The sequence below is a fragment of the Thamnophis elegans genome, chromosome 12 (genome assembly GCF_009769535.1).
Source record: "Thamnophis elegans isolate rThaEle1 chromosome 12, rThaEle1.pri, whole genome shotgun sequence".
Lineage (NCBI taxonomy): Eukaryota > Metazoa > Chordata > Lepidosauria > Squamata > Colubridae > Thamnophis > Thamnophis elegans.
Window position 1 is genome coordinate 5,677,027 of NC_045552.1, and position 24,274 is coordinate 5,701,300.

The window sequence follows — 24,274 nt, forward strand, 5'->3', positions numbered from 1 at the left end:
AACAAATCCCACGTAAGAATTTAAAACATATAAAATACAAGGTAACAATTACTAAAAGTGGGCATTCATTCAATTCCAAGCAACTCCCATACACTCAACATTCTAATTAAAATTGCGCAGTTATAATATATAATAATATGGAAACAGTGGAGGAAGCGATGGTCTGCTCCTCTCCCTTCTTATGTCCTGGGGAGATGTCCTTAGCCACCAAGTCAAAAGTACGTAGTATATAAGGTGGCTGTAGACAGGGGTACATTTTAAAGTCAGTGGGACCTTATTAAAAAAGGAAATTGTACCATCAGTGGAAGAGGGAGCATCCGAAAGCTTTCTAGTGCTCAGGGAGATGTGCTGTGAAACAGCAAGGAAGAACAAAACTAGTCACTACAGTTCATAGCACTTACAGAGTTACACTAGTAGTAAAGAAAGTCAAGGAACAGAAAGTCAAGGAAATGTTGAGCTCAGTTATGATCGTAAGTCAAAGACTAATTGCATTGACAGTGAAGATATTGAAGCGGTGAATAGCTTCTGCCTTTTAGGGACCAACCATCAACAATTAAAAAAACACAGCAATCAAGAAACATGCTGTAACGCAGGGGTGTCAAACTCAGTGTCATATTGATGGCCCCAGCTGTGGTTGACCTCTGGGGGCTGGATGGGTGTGGCTCACTGGGTGGACATGGCCAGTTTGGCACCACTCACTGGGCGTGGCCGATTGGGTAGGTGTGGCCATCTTGACATTGCATTGGGTAGATCAGGCCGAAGGGACGCGGGTTGGCTGCATTTTCCAGGACAGCCCCATGTGCCAAATCTGACCACATCGCAGGCCAAATCCAGCCTGCGGGCCTTGTGTTTGACACCCCTGCCATAACGGATGAGCACGTGGAAGAGGAGCAGCAAAGACCTTGGAAGAGATGTGTCTGTACCTACAAAGTTCAGGATTGTGTATTTATTTTCATTTGATGCCTAATTTCCATTGACCTCACACGGGCCTCTAAAGGACTGGATGTGGCCCAGGAAGGAGGGGTTAAAATGGCCAAGTCTGTTGTTGAACCTAGTCTGCAAAGCTAGTTGCATGTTTCCTTTCACTCTAATAATGATGTTTGCTCTGCCTGCAGGAACAGAAGGCTTTATTCAAAGAGGATTTCTTGGAGGTGGAGAAGCAACTGAGGAAGGAAATCCAGCAGCTCAAAACCCAAATCGAAGCACAAAGTTGGAGCAATGCTTTTGTCCCACATATAAAGGCAATCGAGAGTGCTACAGCACTTTTTAAAAGGTTTAATCCTTTCTAATCCAGAACTTCTGCATGGATTTTTAAAAAAGATGTCCCTACTTTAAGAGTTGTATAACCTTTCAGGGGTCAGGTTTTTTTTTTTTTAAGAAGTGAGAAACTCAAAGTAGTCTGGCAGAAGAAAAACAAGATAATTAGGACAATAAATAGTATTTTCTAAATCGATTTTCTAATCCAGATAATTTTATTTCAAGTGAAATTTCTCTCCCAGGAAGTGCCTCTACTTCCTAGAAAGGACCTGGCTGTGCTCATGATACAGTTATTTTAGATTCATTACGTAGATTTAAACTCATGGTGTGCAAAATCATTCTTGGACCTTAAGGATTTCTTTAAGAAGCCTGAGATTTGATTTCAAAGCGTCATGAAAGGTTTCATAAATTGAATTCAGGCTTCATGTTAATCTTCTCCTACGATCTTGATCAAATCAAGATAACGTGATGTGTTAATACCACTTTATAATGCCCTGGTAAGGCCACACTTGGAATACTGCATCCAGTTTTGGTCGCCACAGTGTAAAAAAGGTGTTGGGAGTGCAGAGAAGAGCAACAAAGAGGATTAGTGGAGTGGAGGCTAAAACATACAAAGAACAGCTCCTTGAATTGGGTATGTGTCAACTCTGAAGCTGTCCTGGCCAAAGCCATGTTGGAGCTTCAGTGCACTGTCACACTGGAGCTGCGGGTTAGGAAGGAGGGATTAGAGATAGCTTGGGTTTTTGTATCCATAATAAAATACAATGCTTTGCTTAGTACGGGTCTATTACTTGGAACTCTGACAATATGTCTACTTTAACGTAAAGATGGAGTAGAACAGGAGTGGGTTCCGGCAGGCACTACTGCTGGTTTGCTCATGTCCATGCTGCATGTGCGCATGCATGCGCAGTGCAATTATAATTGTTCTGAACATGCGCAGAACTGAAAAACAAGATGGCGCCACCGTAGGCATTCCTGGAGAATTGGTCACTGGTGCCAGCAACCCAGGCCGCCAAAGTACTACTGGTTCGGCCAAACCAATCCAAAACGGTAGGAACCCACCACTGGAGTAGAGGTGACATGATAGCAGTGTTCCAATATCTCAGAGGTTGCCACAAAGAAGAGGGGTTGACTATTCTCCAAAGCACCTGAAGGCAGGACAAGAAACAATGGATGGAAACTAATGAAGGAGAGAAGCAACCTAGAACTAAGGTGACAATAGCTGACAGTTAGAACAATTAATCAGTGGAACAACTTGCCTCCAGAAGTTGTAAATGCTCCAACACTGGAAGAGTGTTTTAAGAAGAGGTTGCACAACCATTTGTCTGAATTGGTATAGGGTTTCCTGCTTGGGCCGGAGGCTGGACTAGAAGACCTTCAAAGTCCCTTCCAACTCTACTCTTCTGTTACCCTGCTTGTTTGTTTTAATCTCAATCCTTTTAGTCATGTTTGGAGGGGTTTATATATGACAGGAAGCCCAAATTAAGCCAATTACTTAAATGCTAGTAGACCAGTTCTTTCAACATAGACCAAACTTAGGTTATACATCAGAATGCCCTTCCCATAATTTATTTTACTTTCCCTGACAATATTGATCCGTGTTTTTCAACCTTGGCAACTTTAAGATATGCCAGAATTTCCCAGGCATCGATTTTTAAACATTTTCTTTAATCACAATCCTATTGTTCCATCTGTTGAGTGAGAAGCCTATTTACACTAGTTCACAATGGATGAATGGCTGCAAAAGTTGATGGAGTTAGCAGAGATGGCTAAACTGACTGTTTTGGTCAAAGAAAAAAATACAAATACTTTTATGTCTACTTGGAAACCGCTTCTGGACTTTGTGCTTGAGATGGGGGAAAAAATGAAACTTTGATTTTGGGTTTTGCCAATTAGATCGATTTGTAGTTATAGAAATAGCTAGTTTATTCTATTATATAAAGATAAAAAGTTGAGATTTGATGTTAATGCCTTATTCTACGGTAGCAAAGGAAGTCAATGCCTTTTCCCCCTTATTTCCCCTTGCTTTCCCCCACTTTTTTCTTCCCTTTTCCTTTCCCTAACTTTTGTATTTTCTTTGTATGCTATATTATAAACGAATAAAAGATTATTAAAAAAGAAACAGTGTCCATGTTGGTTAAACCATAAATTGACTCAGTCAAACGCCTGATTTGTTGTTCCCTGGTGTGATGTAGCCAATCATCACACAAAGGAGGAAACTTCAACCTGTTCATTCTGTACATGGCAAAGAGCTTCCTCTTGGAATTAAATCAGAAAACAAGAGAGCCCCAATTGGCATAGCTTTAAACACTTGGAAAACCAAGGAACGTGATCATTAGCAAGCAAGTGGCAACAAGCAATAAAGTTTTCATATTGAGGGTGACCCTCTCAGAAGTCGGCTCAATATTAAAATTTTACAGCCCGTGCCTTCTACAGTGTGAAGTCCACATTAGTTGGTTTCCTTGGTTTTTAAATTCCTGCTCTGCATTACGGATCAGGGTAGAAGGAAAACACCCATTTCAAAAGTGATTCAGTTATTTATCAAAGAAAGCCAGGCTTTTTTCAGGCTTCTGCATGGATTTTTTTTTTTTTTAAAGATCCCCTCTTTAAGAGTTGTGTAACCTTTCAGGAGTCAGGTTTTTTTAAAAAATAAATAAATCAGAAACTCAAAGTAGGCTGGAAGAGCAAAACAAGATAATTATGACAAAGTCCCAGAGATTTGCAATAAACTCACAAATCATCTTGGGTTGGGTTGCCCAAGAATCATTTAGAATATAGATAAGAGATAGAACATGCTCAGATAATGATCCAGCCCCAGATCCCCCCCAAGAGATTTATGTTTTCTGGCCATAACTCTGAATCAAGTTGTTCCTTTTAAGCAGAGGTGGGAAATCTCCAGATTTGGGGGGTGGGGGTCACCAAAATGTAGCGGTTCATTTCTTGGAGGCTGGGTGGGGGATATTATATTTATAATGAATAAATATTGATATTGAGAGAGTGGAATTTGCTGATTTATAAAAGCCATGTTTACACTAGGGTTTGGCAAGCACGTATTGGCGCAATGCCTTAAATTATTGAGTCTGTGCCTACAATGAACAATGATGGCTGAAGATGTCTGCCTGATTGTCCAACAATCTGCATTATTTTTCTCTATGCAGTGTTGGCAAAGATGGTTGAGACCTATGTGGCTACTATCTCTAGTGGGAACGTTTCTTGCCTGGGGAACATGTACTATTATTTTCACAACCTACGAACTAAATTTCTCCTTATTCATCACTATGTGTGTCTTTTACTCTTTCTTTTCTATTTCATGTAAGAATTTCACTTTTTAAAAACTTGGAATATTAAAAGATACAAAAAGAACAAAGAGAATTGCAACAACAAAGGGAGAGAGAACACTGCTACTCAAAGACTGGAAACGTGTATTGAAAACAAAATACTTTTACTTTCACTACTGATTATCCTGGTCTGGAACTTTAAAGACTCACAGTTTGTTTATAGAAAGTGATAAGAAGTAAAGCACCATTTGTTTATACAAATGTTCCCTTGAAGAATATCCTTAACCAGAGATCTCATGGTGAACCTAGGTGTAACCTTGTACAAGTCTTCCAAGTCAGAGCAGCAGTGTTTTAACAGCTGGAAACAATGGCTTATTTCCAACAACAGCTTATAAGAGATAATGTTTGCAATACAGAAATTATCAAATACATTTGAGAAAATGTTTAAAAAAATTAAGCACCTAACAACAAATATATTATTAACTTTGAGGGAGTGGCGTTTGCTCCTTGTTTATGAGAAATTGGTCGCTTTCCTGGAATCGGAGTGGCTGACCAACTTGGCTTTGAGTTTTGGCTGCTGCTGCTTTATAAAAGTCATGTTTATAGGGTTTGGCCCTCCACCTATCAATTCCTCAAGGATCTGGCATAGGCAGATGTGCATGTTTGACTATGTTAAAAGTATCATCTTGGGCTGTAAGCTGGTCCCAGTAAAACTGCCATTTGCAATTGACTGATGGGGATTGTGTCAGTGCTGATGGGGTTCAAACGGTGCTCCAGTTGTTTTGGGTTTGCCCCCAGGCACCTATTGCTATTAGTTCCATCATTGCTTTCTTTTACCACAGTTGTTCTATCTCTATTTACAAGTCTTGGTATTTTGTAATTTTCTCCAGTGCTTTCTTTCCTATTCTGCTGTCTCCAGGTACTCTCGCATCCACTATCCAATTTTTTTCTTTCTTATCAACATTGTTGGGTCTGGAAGATTTGCATGTACCATGCTTCATTCTGTTGGATGAAGTATCCTCCAGAAAGCCATGCAGGTGGGAAAGTATGGCAGTGACCATCCATCCCGACTGACAGGCATGTCCCAAAGGTGCTTTTTCAAAAGGCAACTGGACTTTCTTGGTTTTTTTCCTCAAAGATGGTTTGCTTCTCATCTGAAGGGTAGCCCCGTGTAGGGTGCATTGCAGGTTTTGCGGCTTTGATCTGCCTGCTTCTTCACTTGCCTGGCACTGTTCCCTCTAAGGTGCGCGGCTGCGCGGCCGCGCACATGGCAAGAAAACCCCACGCAGCAGTTTCTATCTGCCGCCCAGAGATTTCTGTAAAGCAAACGTGGGGAAGTCCTTTGCAGGAGGCTAGAACTGGCCGCCTGCAAAGGACCTCCCCAGACTTGTTTTGAAGAGAACGACTCTTTTTTTTAAAAAGGTTTTATTTCTTTTAAAACACAAATATTTCATCGTTCGTCAATCATTAAAACATCAAAGTACAATTTTTTTTGTGTGTGTGCCCCTCCCTCCCTCCACCCCCTGCCCCCCTCCTCCCCCCCCGACTTCCCAGAACCCGTACATGGTATGGATTTTTAACAAACACAGTCTAAACTCTATTGGAAAAAAAAAGAAATAAAGAAATTAATGACATTCTGCATTGACTTTAGCTGCTTCTTGCTGAACTAACTTTAAACAATTTAAATCATTTCTGATCTTAACCATAGGCTAACTGGAATTTCTTGGTCCCGTATTTATTTTGTATATAGTCAATCCATTTTTTCCAGTCTCGTTTATATCTCTCATTTGAGTGATCTTTAAGATATGCTGATATTTTAGCCATCTTGGCTAAGTTTGTAACTTTCAATGTCCATTCTTGGATTGTAGGCAAGTCTTCCTTCTTCCAGTATTGCGCCATCAACAGTCTTGCTGCCATTATTAGGTGCAGAATCAACTTAGTCTCTACCACTGTAAAGTCAGTACATATATCTAGTAAAAATAACTGAGGAGTAAACTTTATCCTTCTTTTAAAGATATTTTGCATAACCCACCATATTTTTATCCAGAATGCCTTAACCTTTTGGCAGATCCACCATATATGATAATATGTAGCATCGAGAGAACCACACCTCCAACATTTAGGCTGTACATTTGGATACATAGAAGCCAACTTTTTAGGATCTAAATGCCATCTATAGAACATCTTGTAAAAATTTTCTCTCAGATTTTGAGCTTGTGTAAATTTTACATTTCTTACCCAGATTCTTTCCCATGTATCCAACATTATTGGTTCTTCAATATTTTGAGCCCATTTTATCATACAATCTTTAACTAATTCTGTTTACAAATCCATCTGTATTAATACATTATATATCCTCTTTATATGCATTAAGCTTTGATCTCTTATTTGTTTAAACAAATTATCCTCAACTTGGGTAAAACCAATTTTTTGATCTATTTTCCACCTAGCCTGTAATTGCCCATACTGGAACCATGTTTGAACTACCTTTTCCTCTTTTAATACCTCTAAAGATTTTAATTGTAATACCCCCCTTTCCGAGGTAAGAAGCTGTCTGAGTGTAATTCTGTCCTGTTTTTGTGCTATATTCATATTTTCAATTGCGTGTCTAGGAATTGCCCACATGGGTATCTTGTCATTTAATTTATATTGGTATTTTTTCCAGACCCGCAGTAAAGCATTTCTTAAAATATGACTTTTAAAATTCTTATCCAATTTTTTGTTGAATAACAGGTAAGCATGCCAACCATATACCAGATCGTGTCCCTCAATATTCAATATTCTATCATTGGTTAAATGAGTCCAATCACTAATTACAAATAATGCCACTGCATCATAATATAGTTTTAAATTAGGTAGTTTCAAACCTCCTCTCTCACGTACATCTTGCATTATTTTCATCTTATTTTATTCAACAGTACTTCCAAAGTTATAATAAACAATAATGGGGACAAAGGACTGCCCTGTCTTGTACCTTTTCCAATTTGAAAAGAGTCTGTTAAACTTCCATTGACTATGATTTGTGCTGTTTGCTGTTGGTATATTGCTTTAATTGACTGTAAAAAATTATCTCCTATCTGCATTTTTTGCAATATCTTCAACAGAAATTGCCAGTTAACTCGATCAAAGGCCTTCTCAGCATCCAAAAATATAAACGCAGCAGGGATCTGGTTGTTCTTTCCCAAATATTCTAATGCATTAATAATTAATCTGACATTACTTTTCATCTGTCTCCCCTGTATAAAACCTGTTTGGTCCGTGTGTATCAATTGTTGAATAACCAACATTAACCTATTTGCTAATATTTTAGTAAAAATTTTGTAATCTACATTCAGTAATGAAATAGGTCTATAATTTTTGGGTTGAGTAATATCTTGATCTTCTTTGGGTATCAAAGATATAAACGCTGTCTTCCAAGATGGAGGCACTTTACCTTCCATTTGAATCATATTAAATAATTCTCTAAGAGGTTCTACCATTTCTAACTGTAAGTTTTTATAGTAAACCGCTGTCAAGCCATCTGTACCTGGTGCTTTCCCTGACTTTAATTGCTTAATTACCTGCAAGATTTCCCCCGAGGTTATTGGTTGATTCAATTTTTGCCTGTGCTCTTCTCTAACTGAAGGTATTTTCTCTTTATCTAAATATTTGTCTATATCTAAACCATTAATTTTATCCCCTTTATACAGTTCTGTAAAAAATTCCCGAAAGGCCTTTTGAATCTCTTCCTGTTGAAACACCTCCTTCCCTCTGTAAATCAGTTTAGATATATTTCGAGTTTTCCTTTTTTTCCTAATCTGATAAGCTAACCATCTGCCAGGTTTGTTTGCATTACAAAAAGTATTGTGTTTTGCATATAATAAATTAGTGGCTACCTGGTCAGAGATCAACATGTCAAATTGAGATTTTAATATGTTAATAGCTTCCTTAACCTTTGTATCGCCTGGGTTCATTGTTAACTCCAACTCTTTTCTCTTAATTTCCTCTTCCAGTTCTGTTCGTTTTAACTCTTGTTTATTTCTATGTGTTTTATTTATATTCATCAGCACTCCTCTCATATACGCTTTGCTTGCATCCCATACGAATTCCATAGATGTACCCTTATTCATATTCAAAACAAAATATTCAGATAGTAATTTTTTACAATCATTAATATACTTTTCATATCTAAATAAGTTTTCATTCAATCTCCAAGACCTTCTTGCCTGCACTACCCTTCCCAACTCCATCCAAACTGGGTTATGGTCCGAAAGGACCCTAGCCACAATCTTTGTCTTCTTGACCCTAGAAATCAAATCATTAGTGGTTAGTATAAAATCAATCCTTGAAAGGGATTGATGCCTGTCCGAGAAGAAAGTGAAGTCATATTCCTCTGCATTTCTTTCTCGCCAAATATCTCTCAATTCAAAGTCATCCATGATGTCAAAGAAAGGTTTGGGTAACTTTGCTCGCATCTTGGTATTTAGGCGGGAAGTCTTCTTATCTCTCTTAGTGTCTATCACTCCATTCCAATCACCCAATAGTATACAGGAACTATAGTCCCACTGTACTAATTTAGCATGAAGATTTCTATAGAATCTATCTTGCTGTTGATTGGGAGCATAAATTCCCAAAAGTAATGTCTTTTTCCCTTCTACGATTAGGTCTAAAGCAATATATCTTCCGAAGGGATCTGCTTCTATTAATTCAGCTTTCATATCTTTTCTTAAGTATATAACTATACCATTCTTCTTTTCCATAGCAGAAGCTACAAAATGTTGACCAAGTTTTGAGTTAATCAAATATTTTTGATCAGTTGACTTGATATGAGTTTCTTGCAAACAAATTACATCATTCTTAAACTGTTTGAGATAATGAAATATTTTCTTTCTCTTCTGTGGAGAATTCAGTCCATTGACATTCCATGTTAAAATCTTAGTTGTCATCTTTGGTTGGCTGAAGCATTTTTAGAGCTTCCTGTATGGCCTGTTTAACCTTAGGCCTAGCTCCTCCCACTGCTTCCAGACTTGTTATTGTAGTTCCTTGATCAATGGCCGGTGATTGTTGATACTGTTGCTTTTTAGCTTGTTTCTCCATTTGTCTAGTAATCATGCGGCTAGGTCTTTGTTCCATGACACCTTGCGCTTCTAGAAGAGAGAGATGCTCCAGCTTGTCTGGTGGTTGTGTAGTTTGCTGTCTATCCTGTCCTTCTTGTGGTCTTTCTCCAGGTCCAGATAGTGCAGGGTATCCGGCCTTCAATATATTATAATAAAAATCTCGGGCTTTCCATACAGAGTTGAGGTGATATCTTTGCCTATGAAATGTAAATATAATGCCAAATGGTGCATCCCATCTATACTGTATCTGACGATTTCTGAGTTCTTCGACCAAAAAAGCGTAGTCTCTCCTGGCTCTTAACATTTGAGGTGGTATCTCTTTCAAAACAATCAGGTCTTGACTGCCAATTTGAAGCTTAGTGTTATAAGACACTTGTAGTACCATATTTCTAAGCTCTCTTGTAGTAAAATATATAACGATGTCTCGAGGGAGCTGCTTCTGCTTTGCCAGCCAAGAATTAACGCGATAAGCTTTGTCAATTTGCCAGTCAAGGTTGGTCCCTGGTCTTCCCATCAGGCGGTCAAAAGCTTCTGATAGGATCTGTTTCAGGTTCTCCTGTTTCTCCTCACACAGCCCCCTTACTCTTAATGCAAACTCCATTTGTCGATACTGTATCATAATAATTTCTTTTTCAGCATTTTCCACTTTTTGTTCCACCACCTCTGTTTTCAATGTCAAGTTGGTATTGGCATCATTAAGATCCTCTAGAGTATCTTCCATTCCAGAAACATGTTCTGTCAATACAGTTACAAGTCTCAGCATTTCATCTCTAATTTTAACAACCCTAGCGTCGATTTTCTCATACAACTCCTGTTTAAGTCCTTTTATTTAACTTTTGATTTCTTCTTTCATTTCTTATATTTCCTCTTTTCTCTCCTGCTTTATCACCTCTCTAATATCTCTAAGCTTATCTTCCATTTTAATTGTCTGTGCATTAAGAGCCTCGCTTAGTTTGCTCAGGAAAAATTCTTTCATTAACACATCCCCAGCAGGGGGCATAGGAAGCGGAGGCTGCAGCCTTGTGCTGGGCACTGGGGATGTGCCCCTGGGAATAGAGGGTGACGACTTCAAATTAATATTTAATTTTGAAGCCATTTCAAAATATATCTTCCTGCAATTAATAAAACTCTGTTGCCTGAATATGCAGCTTTAAGCAGCTTTAAGTGAATAAGCTGAATTTCTCCTTTTACTTTGAAATTTAAGGCTTGGCAAAACTTTCAGTGAGTAAACATTGTAACAAGACAGTTCAGCAGATTCATCACCATTTAAGTTCCAGATAAGCAAGATTAATGAGGGAGTGAAAGTCTTGTAAAAATGAAACTAATTAAAAAGCTTCTGCTGGCCGATTGTAAAACAAATGATAAGCATGCTCCTTTGAAGTTTTGAGTTCTTGTAACAATTAACAAAAAGTATTCATTATTACCGGAGAAACCAGCCTGCTCAGCGCCATTTTAAAAGCCTCTAAGTAAATAGATTTTCAGAGAAGAAAAAGAAAAGAAGCTAAAATCTTGATAAACAATTATTGTCCACGCAATACGGATCCAACTCATGATAAGATTAAATCAATCAAAACTTTGAACTGAGTGGGGGAGACCTACTTTGTTCTGCACAAGGCAGTTTGAAGTTCCCAGCACGGACAGCCATTCTGCTTTGGGCTAGCCCCCCTCTCCCTGCAAGCACAAAAGCTGCAAAAATCGAAGAGCATTTGCCAGCAAAACAATTTCTTCTTTCCTTCTTGCCTGAAGGGTAAGAAAACCTGTTAAGACGTCAGATGGAAGATCCTCTAAACAGGTACATAGCCAGGAATTCGGAGGCAGCTGTTTTTTTGCTGCCTCCACCAGCAGGCTCCACCCAGGAAGCTCAAGAGCACGGCTCTTCAAGTCCATGTTCGGGGGATCCCTTGGAGAGGGGATTCCTTCCTGCGAGACCCCATCCAGAAAATGCGGGGAGCGGCAGCGGAGACCTGGGGCTGCTTCTGCTGCGACCGTTGGACTATGGGGCTGGGAAGAGGGTGCGAAGAGCGGCGGTGCTGGCGGTGGCCGGCGGTAGCAGGCTGGTTGGCTGCCTTTCCACCGCCACCCCCTCTGTGCGGCGGCTTTCGACCTGCTCCCCCCTCAATCCGCCGCACCCCTAACTTGAACCTGGTCCGCAGAGGGGTGAGCGGGTGTGGGGGGGGGCCTCCGGCACCTGCGTTCTGGCGCAGCCCAGCGGACGGGGCACTGCCCGAGGGGGCGTGCGAGGACAGGAGAGGCGGGGCGCCCTGCCCTGGTGGCTTTTACTTTCTGGGGCCAGGAGGAAGGTATCCAGAGTCAGTCCGCCTCTGAAGATGGGGTTTTATTTGCAACCGGGCATTCAAAGATTCTCCGATAAAGGAGGATTTAAGAATTGATACTTTAAAACGCAAGTTCTTCTCACGCTCCACTAATCTATCAAGAAGGGAAGAAGGGGGAATCAGATGCTTCCCCCTTCACTAAAGAGGCAAAGGTTTCCAATTGTCCGGCATCCTTCGTGGCAAACATTTTTTTTTTCATTTTCTTGAGGAAGTTTGACTCCGGCGGTTTCCGTAGTGTTTACTGGTAGGCTTTTCATTTTAGGGAGGGATTTGGTCCTACATCAAGATACATTTCTGAAGATGTTATCAGTACCTCCTTTCTTATTTTTATTTTGATTTGCTTGTTTGTAAAGTAAATACCTTACCGGTTGCAAGTAGTATGAGCTCACCATTGGGTTTCTGGACTAGAAGATCCCATTGATCTCTCCAAGTGGGTGTCCTGTGCTTTCATTGGGAGTGTCACAACTTCATGCACTGTTCTGGGGCTGCATCAGAATGAGGCTCTCTGGCTCAGTGTCAGGGAGGCTCTCCTGGCAGCGGGCAAGGGGGGGCATCCAAAAGAGAAGATTGGAGTGGAAGTTGTCTAATATGTCTAAGAGTTGCCTTGGATGAGATAGATGTGTGGCTATATAAATTTGATTAATGAATATAAACTTTATTGCTCTTACTGATTAGGAGGTATATCTGCTTGAACATGTATGTTTATACATACTTACACACATACAAATATTAAAGTCTGTTGTGGGCACATATTTAATGGAATGGCGAAGATTGGTTTATACGGAAGAATTACAAAGTGAAGTAATGGACATTACATAATCTATTGTATGTGTTTATGTCTTTTTTTCCTATTTACTTGTTTAAGCTTTATTCTAGAAAAAAAAATTCTCTTTATTTTCAAGATATTTTTAAATACTTTGGGGCAAATAGAGAAATGTAGGTATAGTAGTGAACATGGCTGACTTCAGAGAATACAGCTTGATATTTTAATTATAGGAAGTTTAAAGCCAACCTGTTTGTTGGCTTTAATTGAAATATTTTCTATATTGGCTTCAATTTTGGTCCAGTAAATTTATTTTTATAAGTGGAACAAAAATGAGCAGGCATGATTAACATTAAGTAGATAATACAGAGTTTAAAAGACATTTTGGTTAAAAATTTAAACCTTTAACTTCTTCAGGAAAAATTTCAGATTCCAACTGTTTATCAAGCAACAGTAAGAAATCATTCTCCTATATCTGCTGCCGCCTCCTCCTCCTCCAACAGCACTGCCGGATTTCCGCCCAACGCTGCGGGGGCGCCAGCGGGAGCTTTGGCGGCTTCACCTCAGCCGCAGCGCTGGGCAGCAAATGTGTTGGTGCTGTTGGAGGAGGAGGAGGAGGAGGTGGCAGCAATAGCACCTGAGGACAGGACAAGAAGCAATGGAAACTTGTCAGGAGACTCAAGCCTGAAATAAGGAGAAATCTGACAGTAAGAACAATTAAAATCAATGGAATCTTAATTCATTTGCTGCAGGTTTTCAAAAGACTGGACGGCCATTTGTCTCAGATCATATAAAGACTCCTGCCTTGGACAAGGGGCTGGACTAGAAGACCTCCAGTATCCCTTCTGATTCTATGATTTTAAAAACCACAAGCTTTTTACAGCTCGCTTGCAACTTTACCAAATTTAATTCAGCCATTTCCTTTTGTTATTAAATGGGTATTGCTAGTTCAATGCACATGCGCTCCACTTTTAAGATGCTGAAAAAATCCCCATGGCCTGCAACAAAATTCATTCTTCCACTCTTATCTTGCCCTAACTTCTGATAGGTTCCTGAAATATAGATCTACAAAATTTAGTGAAAATATTTCTATCTATTTTAATACAGACTCGTAAAACAGATTGGGACAAATGACATTAGTGCTCTGGGATAATAGCAGGTTTACTCTATTTGGATTTTCAGATAAAAGGTATCTTTTGTGCTAAGTTCTAACAATGTAGTTCTCTAATGTAACTATGAAACAGTCCAAATATATAATTCCCCTCAGGGAGGAATTCTGGGAGTTGAAGTCCACAAGTCTTAAAGCTGTCACGTTTGAAGACCCCTGGGGGTTTTTTCCCCTAAAGGGTTAGGGGTGCAAGGGTCTTGTAACAACAGCTTTAAGACTTGCGTGCTTCAAAAGCCAGACTTTCTGAGCCAACATTTTGGTTGCTAAGCAGGAGCGTTGTTAAGTGAGACTGATATTATATAACACTTTTAATTAAGCGGGTACCTTGAATAAACATAACTTTGAGTTTCAAATAATACTGATTTCGTTATTGTCTTAGGTGACATCTGTGAAAAAAATTCAGGTGCTCAGGCATGAAAATATGCTGCTCAAACACTGTACTTTTCTGCTCACACTGAAAAAAAATTAGAGGGAACATTGTTCGGGAGTCTTCCGGAGGGGCTGCGAGGGTCCCCCTTGCTGGTTTCTAGCCGAGCAATTGCGGGGGATCCGGGAAATAAGGACGCCCCCTGGAAATTGGGGTGGGGGAATGAAGGGCTGGTGGGAGGGTCCGTTGGGGGCCAGAAGGGGGGAGGAGGCGGTGGGGGGGGGCTCCTGGGCAGAAATGCTTTTGGGGAAGCTGTTGGGAAGGTGGTCCCGGGGAGTTGGGGAACAGAGAGAGTTTCTACCCATCGGGCAGTCAGAGGCAGTGTGGGGCTCTCCAGAGAAGCTGCGGGGAAGGTGGTTCCGTTTTGGGCATGGGAACCTGGGGCCCATCACTCATTTCGGACAGGGTCTGCCACCAGAGTCTGCCTTGGCCCTGAAAAGCCCTCTACCCTTCAGCTGAATGGCTTCTGGGGGGAGGGGGAAGAGATGGCTTGACAAGGGATCCGGGATTACAAAGCCCATGTGCTCACTGACCTCGGGTGGGCTTGATGTCACCTGGAGGCCCTGAACTTGGGGGAAGGGTCTTTTATAGTCCTTCTTTGGGAAGAAAGTTCTTGCAGCTGCCACATCTTCTCTGCAGCTGCATCTCCTCCAAAGCCAGGATGGAGGCTCCGGTGTGCCTGATTGAGAACAGGAGAAATCGCCTCCATGTTTCTCTGGAGGCCCTTTGGTTGCTCTCGGAAATCCGGCAGCCGGTGGTGGTGGTGTCCATCGTGGGACTGTATCGCACGGGTAAGTCCTACCTGATGAACAAGCTGGCTGGCAAAAATTCAGGTAAGAAGGTCTGAGATGAGGCAGGTCAATATCCACAAGGTGAATCCCTGGGTGGGAAACTGGAGAGAGTCTGAGCCCCTTGCCCCTCCCACTGTCCATTAGCAGCCTGTGCTTTCTCTTATCTGATCCTTTTCTAGGAAGTGTCTTCTTGCCCTTCTCCCAAGGTCTTTCCCACACATCATTGCAAGAGGTTTCAATTGCTGTTTTAATCAATGCATATTTATAGTTCTTCTTCCAGCTTTTTTTAACTTCTCGGAATTTTCCACTCCTTATCATTTGAGGGTTCTTGTTCTTTTTCTTATATTGCAACATGAAATATTTATGATAAGCTTTTTCATTGGGAAATGGCACCCTTGTATAACTCCCTGTTTTAAGGGGTAAAAGACATTTGAGCAACCATAAAAACTGGCTGTGAAAACCGGTTCCACCACAAAACCGCGGAGGACAAAATCACGCTCGACGAAAGCGCGCATTTGACATCATCACAGCGCAACGAAAACATCACGCTGTGATCGAAAAATGTAAAAAAAAGCGAAAACCTTACCCTAACCCCCCCAAACCTAACCCTAAACCTAACCCTAAACCTAACCCTTAACCTAACCCTAAATCTAACCCTAAACCTAACCGTTAACGTAACGCTAAACCTAACGCTAACCCTTAACCTAACGCTAAACGTAACCCTAACGCTCTAAACCTAACCCTAACCCTTAACCTAACCCTAACCCTAACCCTAACCCTAACCCTAACCCTAACCCTAACCCTAACCCTAACCCTAACCCTAACCCTAACCCTTACCTTTATGTGAATCGGCTTGCTTTAATTTTAATTTTATTTCAATTTTTTATTTTTGTCGTCGCGCTGTGATGACATCACATGCGCGCTTTCATCGAGTGCGATTTTGTCCTCCGCGCTTTTGACGGGTCACGGTGAAAACCTGTGTCTTATTATTAACCGTAGCTCACCTATTACAAGATGACTGATTGGGATCTGAACCATATCACATTTTTTTCTATTTGTAGGTTTCTCTTTGGGCTCCACAGTCCAAGCAAAATCGAAAGGAATCTGGATGTGGTGCGTTCCCTATCCGGACAGGCCTAACCAAACCCTTGTCTTGCTGGATACTGAGGGATTAGGTGACATGGAAAAGGTGATTTTGTTTTTGTATATTTCTTTGTATAAAAGAATGCAATTACTTCTGTTTTCTCTTTGCTGGTTCTCATATGGTTTGTCTGGCATTCTTGGCTATAAGATGTTGTTATCATTTCTTAGCTATACTTGCTATCAATGTCTGATCATCTGCAAAGAGAAATTTGTTGATATTATTTCCATTATTGGGTTTTGCTTCTTTGCTTATCCTGTCAATGTATGTGATAAAACAATAGTAGTGATAGTTGTACTCCAGATGTTATTGTGAAGGGTTGTGATGTTTCTTAGTTTGTTCTGTTTGGACTTCTGCAGTCAATATGTAAGCTTTTGCATAATCTAATAAGATGTTCTCTTACTTCTATTCAACATGAGTCAACATTTGCCATCAACTCTTCCAATCAACTCTATCGAATGCTTTCTCTTGGTCTACAAATGTGAGAAAGAGATTCTTATTGTATTCCATATTCTTTTCTATTAATTGTTTAAGCACAAAAATTGCAATGTATTCTTGTCTCCCTTTAGGGTAGTTCTCAAAATGATACCTGGATCTTCGCTTTGGCTGTGTTGCTGAGCAGCACCCTGGTCTACAACAGTGTGGGGACCATTGATCAAACTGCCCTAGACAAGCTTCAGTATCCTTCTCAAGAATTGCTCTACTGCCTGCAATTTGGCAGTTCAAATCTCACCAGGCTCAAGGCTTCCATCCTTCCGAGGTGGATAAAATAAGGACCCAAATTGTTGGGGGCAATATGCTGACTCTGTAAACCGCTTAGAGAGGGATGTGAAAGCACTGTAAAGCAGTATATAAGTCTAAGTGCTATTGCTATTGTATGCCAAGGGTGGGGAACTATGGCCCCTTTATGACTTGTGGACTTCAACTCCCAGAATTCAGCTCCTAGAATTTGGAAATATAATTTCCAAATTCATCCACTGCATTTCCCCAGCATGCTAAACTTGGTTAGATTGAACATTGACTGGCTTATATTTCAACGTATTGTGGAGACATAGAAAATGGGTTGAGGCAATGAATAGGTGAGGTCTGTTATTAGAACCACATTACTTTTCAATGGGGATAACTACATATTAGACTAAAAATTAAGAAGATAATGTTGTCAAATAAATATAAATATGAAAACTGTCATTTCAAATCAGTAGTTTTTAGGACCCAACCAATTGATTGCTTCTCTTTACTTGATCAACCATGTCTGGCTCTGTCATAGAGGCAGAACTGGGCTTTTCCAGCCGACACACCTGTCGGCTGTGACCAGGGGGGCATTTGCCCAGTTCGCCTGGTGCACCAGTTGCGACCCTACCTGAACCGGGAGGCCCTCACAACAGTCACTCGTGCCCTTGTGACCTCAAGGCTGGAATACTGCAACGTGCTCTACATGGGGCTGCCCTTGAAGAGCACCCGGCGACTTCAGCTAGTCCAGAATGCGGCCGCGCGAGCGATTGTGGGTGCACCTCGGTTCACCCACATAACACCTATCCTCCGCGAGCTGCGCTGGCTACCTGTTGATCTCCAGGTGCGCTTCAAGGTGCTACTTACCACCCATAAAGCCCTTCATGGTAGTGGATCTGGGTACTTGAGAGACCGCCTCCTGCCAATTACTTCCTCGCGACCAATTCGATCACACAGATTAGGCCTCCTCCGAATTCCATCCGCCAGTCAGTGTCGACTGGCGACTACGCGGAGGAGAGCCTTCTCGGTGGTAGCCCCGACCCTGTGGAACGATCTCCCCGTGGAGATCCGTACCCTCACCACCCTGCAGGCCTTCCGCACAGCCCTTAAGATCTGGCTATCCCGTCAGGCCTGGGGTTAGATTGTAATCCATCCCCACCCGAATGAATGAATGTTGTGTTTTATTTTTAATTATGTATTGTTATATGTTTTACTGTTTGTGTTCCCCCCCCCCTATGGATTGTAAGCCGCCCTGAGTCCCCCCAGGGAAAAGGGCGGCCTATAAATAAACTTTCTTATTCCTATTCCTATTCCTATTCACAGATATGTTTTCAATCAATCAATCAATCTTCTTTATTCACTGTACGTTGCTTGATTCCTAAACGGGGCCAACAGTTTTGTGACAGATCTCTCTGAACATATCAAGGCAAAGGCTTCCTCCAGTCCTGAAGATACAGATGATTCTTCTGAATTCGTTGGCTTCTTCCCGACATTTGTCTGGTCCGTGCGAGATTTTGCACTGCAGCTGGAACAGGATGGAAAGCCCATCACGGAGGATGAATATCTCGAACATGCTCTGGAATTAAAAAAAGGTACTGATGACAGATGCAGTGTGAAGATCCACGTGGCTGTTTGGATAAGAATTAGGAGCCATTTAAATTTTCCTTCTTTAGGGAGGCACAGAATAGATCTCAAGAGATAAAAAGAGTTGCCCAAGCTAGTTTGGTATAGAGATGAAGACACCAGCATAAAAACCAGGAAATTATAGGTTATACTATGGTAATTTAGGCATAAAAGCCATCTGGGTGACAGAGAATTGCAAAATAAGATTCAGCTGATATGATACAATAAAAATAATTGAACTTTGAAACAGGCTAAATAGACAACAAAAATACCCAGTAGGAATCTGTTCTTCTTAGGAAACCCATTTCAGTGTCAATAGTCATTGCACTGAAATAAAAACTGATTTGTCTTCCACAGTTGTTCCCTAACCACATTACCTGTTGGAAAACAAGCAACGGTATTATTTCTTCAATGCTCCGTTTTCTCAATTAATTCAAATCAGGGTTGCAATTGCGGAAGGCACCGCTTGGAATTTCAGATGGCAATTTTCATTTATGTCATTGGCTGAGTCGACACTTTAAAAGACTAAATCACCCTTAAATTTGTACATTGCCTTTCCGCAAAATCCTTCTGGATGAATCACAGTAGAGTGTGATAAATAGAAATTATCCAAAAATCACAGATTTTAGAACAAGGAAAACTCACTTTATAGGTAGTTTGTTTTGTGACCGTTTGAATTTACAACATCACTGAAAAAAGGCGACTTATGGCCGTTTCACACTTACAACCATTGCAGCCTACCCATGGACATAGGACCAAAATTTGGATGCTTGGCAACCAGCATGTATTTAGGATGATTGTAGCATCCTGGGGTCATGTGACCCCCCCTTTTGTGAGCTTCTGTTAAGCAAAATCAATAGGGAAGCCAGATTCATTTAACAACCATGTTAATAACTTAACAATTGCAGTGATTCATTTCACAAATGTGGCAAGAAAAGTCGTAAAATGGGGCAAAACTCATTTAAATGTGTCCCTGAGCAACAGAAAGTTAGGGCACAATTGTGGTCATAAGTCGAGGACATCTGTATATATTTGTGGCCTCTGTAAGAGGGGAAGGGTGGACAAAATAAGAGATGGCCAAAGTAAGAGGAGACACCTGCAGTTGGTAAGGATAACCACTAGATGGCACTAAATAATAGCTATGAGAAAGAGGAGATGGACAAAGTAAGAGGAGACACCTGCAGTTGGTAAGGATAACCACTAGATGGCACTAAATAATAGCGATGAGAAAGAGGAGATGGACAAAGTAAGAGGAGACCCGTGCAATTGGTAAGGATAACAACTAGATGGCGGTAAATAATAGCTATGAGAAAGAGGAGATGGACAAAGTAAGAGGAGACACCTGCAGTTGGTAAGGATAACCCACTAGATGGTGCTAAATAATAACTATGAGGAAGAGGAGATGAACAAAGTAAGAGGAGACCCGTGCAATTGGTAAGGATAACAACTAGATGGCGGTAAATAATAGCTATGAGAATGTTCCCCAGTGAAATGCCCAGATGCAATTCAGATTTACCTGCACCATGGACATGTCACTTTCTAGGTAACAGTAAGAAGAAGCAGATGTTCAATCTGCCCCGGAAATGCATCCGACTGTTCTTCCCCACCCGGAAGTGCTTTGTCTTTGATTGCCCTACTAAAAGTAGGAATTTACCCTACCTGGAAAAGATGGTGGATAATCAGCTGGAGCCTGAATTTCTGGAACAAGCAAAGAAATTCTGTTTTATATCTTTGCGATCTCCCAAGAAAAGACTCTACCAGGCGGGCACGTTGTCACCGGCAACTGTGAGTCCTTCTAATTCTGTTATTATTATTATGTTTGGTTGTATACATATAGACCTCCACTTACAAAAATTCATTTAATACCGTTCCAAATTACAATGTTGCTGAAAAAAGTGACTTATAACCCTTTCCCCACACTTATGACTGTTGCAACCTTCTCATAGTCAGGGGATCAAAATTCAGACACTTGGCAACTGGCTCATATTTATGACGGTTGCAATGTCCTGGGGTCATGTGATCTCCTTCTGATAAGCAAAGTCAATGGGGAAGCCAAATTCACTTCACAATTGTGTTACTGACTTAACAACTGTAGCAAGAAAGGTTGTAAAATAGAGCAAAACTCACTCAATGGGGGGGGGGTCTCACTTAGCAACAAATATAGGCTCCATGTGGTTGTACTCTGCCAGATGTTTACATTGGATTTGGCATTTTTGTACACCTATCAAGTCTTTCCCGAGAACCTGGGGTAGGCAGATGTGCATATTTGATGACGTTAAAGATATTGTCACAGGATGTAAGCTGTTCCAAGCAAAGCTGCCTTTTTGCAATTGACTGATGAAGATTTTGTCAATGCTGATGATGCTCACGTGGTGCTCCAGTTTTGAGTTTGCACCCTGGGTGCCTATTACTATTGCTTCCATCTTTGCTTTCTTTTGCCATAGTCATTCTATTTCTATTTACAGGTCTTTGTATTTTGTTATCTTTTCCAGTTCTTTCTCTTCTCTTCTGCTGTTTCCAGGTATTGCCTCATCCACTATTCAGACTTTTAAAAAATCTTTCTTATCAACAATTGTTAATATTATAAGCCAGGGACAGCTGGAAGATCTGCATGCGTTATACCACATTCTCTTGAATGAAGTGTCTTCCATAAAGCCACACAGGCTGGAATAATATGGCAGTAACCCTCCATCCCAGCCGTCAAGCATGTCCCAAAGGTCCTTTTTCAATTGAACTTTCTTGGTTTTTCCTTGAAGATATTTTCTTTCTTCAGTTCTAACTGAATAATGGGGAACGGGAGGATTTATATTCCTTGCCATCATCTGATCATTGGTACTCTTCCTGAGAGCTGTTGAGTCAGGACTGAAGAAGCTTCTTGGATGAGAAGTGAAAAAACAAGAAAGTCCAATTGCCTTTTGAAAAAACACCTTTGGGACAACCATGACCTGGATGGCTGAGAAGCTCCATAGATGATTGGCAAGCATGTTGAGGTGAAATGCCTTAACTTCTTGAGTCTGCTCCACAATGAGCAATGATAGCTGAAGATGTCTGGCTGACTGTCCAACAATCTGTATTATTTTTCTGTATGCAGTGTTGGCAAAGTTGGTTGAGACCTATGTGGATACTATCTCCAGTGGGAACATTCCCTGCCTGGAGAACACAGTCTTGGCCTTGGCAGAGATTGAGAACACGGCAGCCGTGCAGGAAGCTGTTGCTCGCTATGCACAACTGATGGAGCAAAGCTTGGACCTACCCACTGATAGTTTCCAGGAACTTCTGGACGTACATAAAAAATGTGAGGAACAAGCCCTCCAGATGTTCATGGCTCGTGCTTTCAAGGATGATAAACGTCAGTTCCAGGCTGAACTCATGGTAGGTAATCTTGTATGATACTAGCCTACATAGGCAATATTGAAAACTCGTGGGTCCTCTGTTCTGATACCTTATATTCCAGTATTTTCTGAATTTATAAGAATACAGAAAATATGGAATTGACGGAAATGGCAAAACGGTTTTAATTAAAGAGAAGAACTTTTCTCATTTTGTTTCTACCTGGAAAATGCTTCTGGACTCTGTGCTCAAACTGGAAAAACAATGAAACTTTGCTTTTAAATGTTGATGATGAGTGCATTTGTTGTTATAGAAATGGTTTGATATTTCTCGAAACGTGAAGCAAAAGATATTTTTTTTGTATTTCACTGCACTGAAAAAAATTGGAAGTCACTTTCTCTTTGCACTTATCTCCTTTCTCCTTTAACTTTTTAAACCTTCTGCTTCTTTTTGCATTTTTATTTCATGATAAAGGTTAATCAACCTTAGATTGACAGGATGGCAAGGAATGTCATCAACTGCCTCTTTGGATAATTATGTGCCTGTTCTAAGAATTAATTCTCCTCTACTTCAGTGTTTCTCAGACTTGGTGGCTTTAAGATGTGTGGACTTCAGCTCCCAAATTTCCATAGTCATCAATGTTGGCTGGGGAATTCTGGGAGTTGACATCCATACATCTTAAAGTCTGATTGCCGTGAAGAAACACTGTTCTAGTTAAATTGAAGAAAGAGCATCTGTCATTTCAAATTGTGGTGAAGTTCTGTTTGATCATGGGAGGCCACCTACATGCATACAGCCAAAAACCAACTACATGACGTATACAGTGTAGAAACATGCATTTATTTGTGAAATCTTTTGCTTTGTTATTTTTTATTCCTACCAGAAAACTGTGGAAAGCAAGAAGGAAAAGTACTGCGAGAAAAATAAGGAGATATCTTCTGAAATCTGTTTCAGAAGCGAGGAAGCTGAAGGAGAAGATTGAGGAGCTCAGAAAGAAAAAAGATGACATGGAAAAACCGAGTTGGATCTCCTCAGCTTTGGAAAACCTGAGAACTGAGATCCGTGAACAATACCAATAATTCTTCAAAGGCCTGAGTTTCCATCCCAAAAATGACCTGGCTGCATTCTTAGTAGAGTTATTTTAGATACGTTCTGTAAATTTAAATTCATAGCAGGCAAAATCATTCCCAGACTTAGGGACATTATTAAAAGGAATTTGAGATTTAGCATTTGAAGGCTTTGTAGGCTTCATTGGATGTCACAAGTTTAGCTCAGGCCTTATGTTAAGCTCCTGTTGTTTTAATCTTGATATATCAAGTCATGTTTGGGGGGATTTATAGATGACATGAAGGCCAATCACTTAAAAACTCTTCGCATAACTCTCTTTCCCTTACTTGACAATATAGTTCAGTGTATCTCAAGCTTGGTAACTTTAAGATATGTGGACTTCGGACCGGGGGGCGGAGTCTGTTGCCGAGGAGAGCTCAACCGAGCTCCTCTCAGAGATCTGGTCTGTATATCTAATTAAGATCATAGATATCACCCCTTTTTGGCTAAAAAAGGGGCAGGAAGTAGCTCTGTGTGCTAGGGTCTATTCGTAATTCACAGCCTTTCTCCTTTTTTTTTGGCTGTGGACAGAGATTAGATCCAGCGGGAGCGGAGCTTTTATCTCCAGCCAGTTCTTCTCAGCTGCTTTTTTTTGCAGCCCCAGACAGGCGAGCCCCCCCCCACCCCAGGACAAAGCAAAGTTGTTTGAAGCTAGGATTAATACGGGCGGGTCCCACTCCTGTGAGATTTATGCTTTTATTACTATCTTAAATACCAGCACCATTCGTCTTAGAGGCTTCTTTGTTTAAACGGACTTCAAAATGGCGATTTCTCTCCGTTGGTGACTGATAGGGATGTACGTAGCCGGTTTTACCTTCCTGCAGACCGCTCCTTAACAAAATAATTTTGTTTTTTTTGTTTTTTTTGGAAACAGAGGGGAGCGAAAGCACTGTTTATTTGTTGATTTATAATGGCACCCAGGTCAAAATCGAAGCGTCTCTCTACAAATGTGCCTAAAGAATCTGTGAAGGAATTTAAAGAATTTATACTGGAATCGCAGCCCTTGTCTCCTACGCCCTCTACTGGAGAATTCTTAACACAGGAATTTTTTTTTCAAATCTTTAATGATTTTAAACAAGAAATTAAGGAATTTGTATTGGAGCTATATGGTGATTTAAAGTCTAAAATTGACCAAATGAAGGCGAATACGTTTGCAGCCGTGTCTGCCCTGTCAGATTATACCGCTGAAATAGAGAATAAATTGGAAAGTTTGGAGGAGGCTAATTCTAAT

General features: G+C 40.7%; 1 protein-coding gene and 1 pseudogene across 1 annotated transcript in view; both read left to right on the plus strand.

Moving 5' to 3' along the window:
- Window positions 1–1,777, plus strand: part of LOC116515507 — a 44,747-nt gene extending 42,970 nt beyond the window's left edge. The window contains exon 37 of the mRNA XM_032227601.1: window positions 1,116–1,777. The gene's annotated coding sequence lies outside the window, so the exon portion shown is untranslated. The remainder of the gene's footprint in view (window positions 1–1,115) is intronic.
- On the plus strand, window positions 872–22,918 carry LOC116515557 (annotated as a pseudogene).
- The last annotated feature ends 1,356 nt before the right edge of the window (window positions 22,919–24,274 follow it).